Below are 9,440 nucleotides of genomic sequence, written 5' to 3' on the forward strand. Positions count from 1 at the left end.
GCTAGAGAAGGAGCATTAGCACATATTCCAAAACCATTCAGCCAGGATAACCGAATCAATGTTTTCTGGTGGCATTCGTCATGATCATTTCGACGGTATATACTGAGCGTTATTCGATTTTATTTCTCTTCAAGCATTGGCTGAACCGAATTTAGCTCGCCTTCGTGTCCGTTCTGAATAGCAAAACACAAACAAAACACACCTCGTGGAATTTAAGGCGCCATATAGAGAATCGAAGGCCGAATGTTAAGGTATTGTCAGTTTCAGTCAGTTTTCTCTTGAAACTGCTGGTAAACACCCAAGGTCGACATCAGTGAATCTTATTATATCTTTACCTCCGATTGGCCGATGTATTTAGTATCATGAACTTCCGCTAATCCCGATTAGTTTTACTGTGATTAATATATATATATATATATATATATATATATATATATATATATATATATGTGTGTGTGTGTGTGTGTGTGTGCGTGTGTGTGTATTGGTACCATTAGTTCCGAAGAAATATAACAGACTGCACTTGCATATAGATCATCAGAAAATACAATAAATCATCTACTACTAGCGATTCTCATTAACTTTCAAACACACTTTGTTAAAAATACATGCATTCTGTGCAATCTACGAACAAAGTTTATCGGTAACTGGTAAACTGTGATAACTTTCCATTACACAGATTATCAATAACTGGTAATTATTGACTACCCTAATGACGAAGTTTATCGATACCAGGCGATCCATATATGGAGACCTTAGCAAGATTACCAGTTATTTCTTCTTTCATTTAAAACGTCCAGCGTATAAAATCCATTATTCTTTCATTACAATATGACAATAATTACTATCCACCTCAGATCATATTCGGACTAACCGACCGAAAGTGGTAAAGGGAGCCGCATTTTAAGCAATTGATCAGGTATAGAAGATTCCTGGTAACGTAGTAACACGCAGCTTGCAAGAAGTTATAATCATGGCTATCCAGACAGCAATACTGAAATTTACTCACCAGGCAAGAACCGCTTGTTAAAAAAAAAAAAAAAAATGACTTCTAAAAACTCGCCATGAGAAGGTGCAGGCAGAAACACGTAAGGGTATCATGTATTCCGAACGGGAAACCAGTTACACTTGACCTGGAATACATGAGGAACGTGTTCAGCAGTGACAATGGCAATCTTGAAAACTGTAAGTTTCCAAACAACGGGGGAATTTATTAATTTAAGACATACACGAACAGAAACTTAGGTGTCTGTAGTGCAATGATATCAACATGCAGTAAGGTGCTTGTTGCCCAGACTTGTCACACTTCACTGAATTTAGGTTGTCTAAACAGCTCTCTCTCTCTCTCTCTCTCTCTCTCTCTCTCTCTCTCTACTTCAGCAGAATCTAGACTTTCTCTGTATCTCTCTGCCTGTTTATCAATGATATTATAATTTATATTTTCTTCATAGTTATAATCTTGTATTCCGTCTATATGCAAATCTCTCCGTCGTCTCTCTAACTTTTTCTTTTTCCCATCTTAAGGTTCTCTGTACAAATACTTTCAGTTTTTGTACCATGGCCATCCTGACAGACTTACGCTGAAGCTGGAAAGAAAATACTACCTCAAACAATATTTTTCCAAAAAAAACTCTTGACTTCAGAAAAAAAAAATGATTCGTTCGAAGACCACTCCCCTTCTCCCACCTATCCAAGAAAAGAAAAAAAAATTCACTACCACCCAAAATACCTCTCTCAAGGTAAAATGATAATTCCCTGACAACTCAAAGTTATCCTTTTCAAAAACTCTCTGGCAACAATCTGATTCATTCAAAGCACAATAGAGAAACAGCATCGTCCTTACCAGACATTCGCTGGCATGAAACATGAACAAAGTATAAGCTGCTTAAGATCAAATGGTCTATAGGAGGCGTCAGTAGAATACCTCCAACAGAATTCCCTATTAGAATGATTAATCTATGCGCGTTTTGACAACTAAGGAAGAGAAAGACTGACTTGAATGATAATACAATTGCCTTTTTGGACAAGAATAGTTAGTGATGGAACGAGGGTGAGAGAGGTACTACTGGATATATATGTATATGTATATATATATATATATATATATATATATATATATATATGTGTGTGTGTGTGTGTGTCTGTATATATATATATATATATATATATATATATATATATATATATATATCTTATATATGTTTATATGAATATCCTCGCAGGGGGACAGTGCCGTCAGTGCACATCATGCGGTGCACTGTAAGAATTACTTAAGGTTCTTTGCAGCGTCCCTTCGGCCCCTAGCTGCAACCGCTTTCGTTCCTTTTACTGTACCTCCTTTCTTATTCTCGTTCTTCCATCTTACTTGCCATCCTCTCCTAACAATTGATTCACAGTGCAACTGCGACGTTTTCCTCCTGTTACACCTTTCAAACCTTTTACGGTCAATTTCCGTTTCAGCACTGAATGACCTCATAGGTCCCAGTGCTTGGCCTTTGGCCTAAATTCCATAGTCAGTCAGTCTATATATATGAATACACACACACACATATATATATATATGTGTGTGTCACTTGGCATCTCGACGAATATAACATAACTATCTCTCTCTCTCTCTCTACGACTACAAATACACCTCCGACAGTAACCCGACTAGCAACCTCTGCGGCTGCACCGGCGAGGTCATCGTGACCTAGATTACTCTAGTGATAAAAAGGAGTCTCAGGCAGGTACTACAAACAACAAGTCTCCAAAATGCCCTGCTACCGTTGATATCGGATTCCTCTAATACGGAGTTTTTAGTCGTATCTTAACGTTACCCTTGACAGCTTTCACGTCACGATACAGTTGTATCCTTACTACAGTTGAAGGACAATGCAACTGCGGTCTGTTGTCGTATTCCTAACCGAATTGACGGGAAAATGCAACTGGCGTCGCGAAGCAGTAACCATAAGACAATTGACGGAAATGCAATGTATTTAGTAAATACCATTTTTTATTTATTTATTTACTTATTTATTTGTTTATTTATTTTTGCATTTCGCTTTGTTATTTGCATTTTAAAGCCATGAGTTTCGTCTTCAGTAACATCTGCCTGTTTTGCTCATTTAAGATTTGGCGTTGATGATCATCATACTTATTGCAACGCAATTTTACATCAACCAACCACTCATCTTCGTAAATGGCTTTATTTTGATGAAAGAGCTCACATATTTTAGTATAATAATAGCAATAATAAAGCCTGGAATATCATCCTGGAACAAAGAAATCCCATTAGGCACGAAGGAGCTCAGGCCATTTTTGCTACTGCAGCTTCGTTTGCTTCGAAGTCTTGTCCTTTTATGAATCCAGCCGCGCCAAAAGTGTCGGGGATTTTCTCGTTCTCAGCCAGATTTTCCTGCTTGGTGGCAAAGCCTATGGCTTCTGGGACATCACCTGTAAAGGAGCAGTTCCTGATGCTTATCACTAGCCAGGACAAAGGTCAGTAGGACTGGCAAAACCAATGTCCTTTTCTGGTCTTTGAGGTACTTGGGAAGAAAGAAAATGAAAAGGGAGAAAAGGGTTAAGAGGATTTAATCACACAGAAAGCAGAGAACCATCAGACTCCTGGAAGAGGAAGAATTACCATTGTAAAATTGTGGAAATACAGCAAAATAGCTGTAAATCTACATTGATGTATTTTTCTAATAAAAGATAAAAAAGTCTCCTGAAAAAGTTTAAAAGCTGTAAGAACCAGAAAAATGTTTTTCCTCTAATAATAAAATAATAATGATAATAATAATACCGAGTTTTATATATAATGTGTGCATGTATACATATTCCACATTATGTCATTTATAAAAATACTGAACAAGTTTGGAGACAACACCACTTGTGTGGGCCATTCAATGGAAACCTCTCTTCCTTCATAAAGGCCTCTCTGTAACTGCCTCCACAAAAACCTTCTAGGTCACACATCCTTCTCCGAAGACCCCCTTTTGGTTTATATGAATTCTATCATGTTAATCGTTTCTATGTCCATTTTCTTATACAATACAGTTTTTCCCCACTACTCTTACATTTCCCACTCTTCCTTGTCCAAATCAACACTACTCTTCCACTATCAGGCATCCTGTCATCTCTCTTATTCGCCACAATGCTAGTTACAAACAAATACAGAGGTGGCAAAGTAATAAGAGTGAGATGTCAAGGGGAGCATCATTGAATTGTTTGTAATATAACCCTCAGTGCTTTGAAAGCTTTAGTACTGAAGTAGTAATGGAAATTAGCCAAATAGAAACGAAGAATATCGGGTAAGATCAGGTGGAGATGATAACTGAAGGAAAGAAAAGAATATAGGTGCTATATGATGAACTAGAGTACAAGATGAGAAGAGTAACTGTCAGTTACAAGAATAAAGCTGTGCGTCTAGAACAAGCAAGGGGAGACGGGTCAATTACAGAAGACCTTCATGGGGGCAACCCGCTGGCGTGGTTTTGATCATGTGGGCACTCACGTATACCAAATACGCAGATGCAAAATGAATAAATTAATTTATTTACAAGTGTGCCCATGCTGTAAAAAATGACAAAAAAAATTCAAACGTTTTACAACTTCATTGTATTTATAGGGACGTAAGTAAGAATTAGCAAAATAAATTTAAATTTTACATTCTGGAACAGCCACCAATAAATTAAAAATCAGCTTTAAAAATGACATCAAAGTGAGTATGAGAACTAATTTCACATGATATTCAAATTCCCAACAGAGTATCATAAATACAACATTGATTGTCGTATTCTTCCTTGGGAACCCTTGTTAGAGGATATGGTTTAATATAATATAATATATATATATATATATATATATATATATATATATATATATATATACACTTCACAAAAGTAGATCTAATAGTACACGACTGTATCATTATCGTACAATGAGTGTGGAAATCCTTATGAAGGGCTTAAAGCAAGGACACTGGAACCGGGTATGTTGGCAGTATCAGATCTTGCACCAGAGTGACCCAGTTTTTACTCTGCATAATAAGAACAATAATGGAACATGAAGCTTTCATCATGACATGTATGTATGTATGTACCTTTGCATATATATATATATATACCATACTATCAAATATTGCACCGCGTTGACTGGGAATAACTCACACCCAAAGTACATTATAAAATAATGGCAGTTCGTAAGCAACAAAGATAACACGGCTCATATCTATATATATATATATATATATTATATATATATATATATATATATTATATATACATATTAGGTAAACAGGGTAAACATTTGATGACTGTTTACTATAAATGTTTTTTGAACTTAGTAAATCTTATCTAACAGTAGTAGCATCCCCAGCTCTCCATAACGTTTGGGGCTGGTGGTCCTGCCGGTTTAAAAACGCCATATTTCCGTACCAGACTGACCACAGCCGTTGGAAATTGGTAGTGAAGAGAGCGTGGTACTCCTCACATGTCAGCCATGTTGCCCGCAATCGTTGGTCCTTGAGTACGACAGCTTACCAAGGCCACTTGAATTCTACCACCACTAGAGCACGGTTTCAATCACCCCCGCCCCCCTTCTCTTTCTCTTTCTCTCTCTTCTCTCAGGATTCACAACTAGCTATGCAGTAAACAAGAAGGAAATAATTGAGTAATGTGGGATCCACGAGCGGGATTGAACTTGTGCTTTAACGAAAGAAACGCAGATAAAAGAAAGAATTGCTAGATTTGGCAGAATCGGAGGAAATGCCAATCCGAGAATTTTCCTCTTTATCCTAACAAGAAAGTATTGTTTAGGCTAAATGTCCCGTGGCCCTTGATGAGGCTCAGCTGAGGAGACAGACGACGACGTGGAAGACTATCTATGTTTAAAAGAGAGGGATAGAGAGTGAATGACAAGAGGACAGAGTACAGAGCGGATCGTAACGAGTAACGAAAAGCGTGGTTGTGCCGAAATGTGATCATGTGGCTTTATCGCATACATGTACGTGTATGTACTCCCAAGCGTGTATGTGAGTGTATGTATAACTGAGCGTGGAAGGGACGGACGGAGGAATGGTAGTCTTTAAAGAGACCTTGGGTTTTGAAAGCCATCTAAGGAACTAAAATATGGTATCGAGTAGGCTGTTGTTGAAACTTTGGCTGATTTCCTGAGTATCGAAGAAAGCTTGTGTCATTTCAGAGACGTTAATTTTGTTGACCGTCATGAAGCGACCGCGGAAGTGGCGCAAAAGAACTGTGTGCATGATATTCGGCTTGTGATAAGGGGATCCAGGGTGGTTGGAGAATGGGTTTTGGTTAGGTGTGTGTGTGTTGTAGAGGGTGATGGGGTCTCTCTCTCTCTCGGTGGTCCCGCTTCATGACTGGGTGGGAGTTGGGGGTGGGGGAAGATAGAGAGGCCCGATGGATACGCGAAAGTGGCACAAGTGTTCGGGGTCCAGCTGCTTTTGATCGTCCTGTATTGACGTATCAAAGAGAAAGAGGCCACGATAGCAATCGCACTTCAGAAGGAAAATATTTCCACACGACTTTACTCTAGTACATCCAATTGTAACCTTCAGTTTCATCATTATTAGTAGACTGAGGTGAGAGAGAACAGAGGGTTTGGGGTATCAAGTAACGAACAAAAACCTCTGAACAGTACGAGTTAGTGAAGAAATATTTGTCCTGTTATTGCTACAACTCATACTGCAGACACGCACATACACAGTGGCTTACTAAACAACATTAACAGCACCATTTTCAAGTACAACAAAGTTGTTGATGACTACTTAATGACAGGTTGTAATTCAACTGAATCCGAAGAAAAAAATACTTAACTATCTCTGAGTAGCAAAGAAACGAAATTCATTCAAGGAATTTAGGTTACGACAATCTCAAGGCCTGGAGATGCCAGGGTTAAACGCAGAGTTTAGCTGAACATTCTCCTCAATATATATACATACACACACACACACACACACACACACACACACACACACACACATATATATATATATATATATATATATATATATATATATATATATATGTAATATCCTTTTCGCGTATAGGGATTACTCCATTTGGGACACCTTGATCGGCTTTCAAGAGGAGAAAATGGATTGAATTTGCTTACCCTACATCCTGCTCAACTGAGAATCAAGGCCTTTATGCAAGTAGATAAGGATCCTATAACTGCTCTTTGAAAGGCCTCCATGCATCTGAAAGATGTGATTTATCACTTGATTTTCTACACGATGTATTGATCGTAGATTGTAGTTTTGTCATCACTTTTTCTTCCAATATGTCTTCATTCATTGGAAATACAGACACCCATTTATCAGGATCGTACTTTTAATCGCCGCATCCAAGATGAATGGAACAAACAGAACTCCTGGAAACGTGCTGAGTCATTCAGACCACTGGTGTTTGTCAACGGTTGGTTTTCTTTAGGTGGAAAAATTGCGCTCGATTTGTTTTCCAAAGTAAAATGAGAAGCTATCTATACTCTACAGTATCGGTTTAATATTTAAGGTAGATAACATAGCTTCAACTTCAGATAAACTTAATACGAACTTTGCATCAGCATTGAAGCTTAAATTTGCCTTTAAATTAAAACAAATAAAAAATGAAGTAATAAAGATTTTTTTAAGCCTTACAATCAAATGGTAAATAAAACCGTCTTTGAAAGATGATAAGTTAAAGAGCAAGAGAAAAAAGAAAGACAAATATCATCCAAACACAACTTGTGACAAGGTGTTGTCGTTTTGCCATAGAATGTAAACATTGCCCGAGAGCCGTGACGAAGCCGTTGTAGAAAAGGACTCGTCTGACTTGAGATTACTCCGGATTATGTGTTAGGTCGATTCCCGCTATTTTTGCTTCTTGTTTTAATCAAACTGGCTGGGCAAGGTATAGAATGTCATCCTTACGACACTTATGAATGTGGAAGGGGCGGTTGGGTCAGAGTGCTACTTATTCGTTCGCTCTCTCTCTCTCCCTGCTACTTTTACAGCAGGCAGAATTATCTCCTCATATTCGGGCAGGAAGGGTTGCGGCGTAGTATAGTTGGCTGTCAACATTCTTCAAGTATTAAGTCACTTGAGTGTTGAAAATGTTTAAACAAAACAAATACTAAAGAAAAAATGCGACGGTACCTGTCCCCTCACAAAATAACCTCGTCAGATGTATTTCAAAATGTTTTTACCTGAGTTTTATGTACGCATTTTAGCGCTAGACTGCTCTACACAATTGATCAATTGCTTTCAACAGTCCAAAATAAGGTATTGGGCGCATGCACCCTTCGTTGGTCTATTCCTTTGGAAAAGCATGACCAACTCATGACACTACCTTCCTCTGCTAAAAACAGTATCGCCTTAACGTCTGCGCACCAAGAGCTACAGAGCGCACTGCGCCATTGCCTATTCATTGACATCCCCCTTGTCGTGTGGTCCATCTTGCTTTCCACCCTCTCCTAACAGTTGCTTCATAGTGCAACTGCGAGGTTTTGCTCCTGTTACACCTGTCAAACCTTTTACTGTCAATTTTCTTTTCAGCGCTGAATGACCTCAGAGGTTCCAGTGCTTGGCCTTTGGCTTAAATTCTATATCCAGTAAACTCCTTTTACTGTACCTCCATCTATATTTTCTTTTTTCCATATTACTTTCCACCCTCTCCTGACAATTGTTTCATAGTGCAACTGCGAGGTTTTCCTCCTGTTATACCTTTCAAACATTTTTACTCTCAATTTCCGTTTCAGCGCTGAATGACCCGGCAGGTCCCAGCACTGGGTAAGGGTAATTAGCCTAAATTTTATATTCCTCTGCATTCGTTTCCTGACGAAATACTGCTATACCTTGGTATTTAAATCCATCTTGTATTTGCCCCTTTTTTTTATCGAGGACTATTTGCCTTCTTTAATTTGAATTCTGTATTGTATTAAATAATACATCTTTATTTATTCATAATTTTAATCTTTCTGGTTTTTGCTGAGGGTGTTACGGGTCACTGCCGTGAATAATAATAATAATAATAATAATAATAATAATAATAATAATACGAACAACAACAACAACAAGAAACTCAACGTGCAACCAAAATAACAATGTCAAGACGAGAAAATCCAGAATAACAAAGTACGAGATACATGGAAGTACAATGCAGTAGAAAATTACCTAAACATTCCCTTCTTTTTGTCGACAGAGATACGGTAATAGTAGTAACAGTATACGATATAAATATATGTACATAGGCATAAATGTGGATTTGTTTTCTCCATTTTAAGACTCATGCTACTATGTGTATTCTTTAATGACAGTACTACTATTGCCGAGTCAGAAAATGTCTAACGGAAAAGATAAAAGCTAAATGATAACGCTGTACCTTCCGTCGCCCCAAACAAGCCTTGATCTGGGTGGTAACACCTTCTAGATTTGAGGGTTTAGGCAAATCATTTTT

This window comes from Macrobrachium nipponense, chromosome 44 (assembly GCF_015104395.2).
Source record: "Macrobrachium nipponense isolate FS-2020 chromosome 44, ASM1510439v2, whole genome shotgun sequence".
NCBI classification, from domain to species: Eukaryota; Metazoa; Arthropoda; class Malacostraca; order Decapoda; family Palaemonidae; genus Macrobrachium; species Macrobrachium nipponense.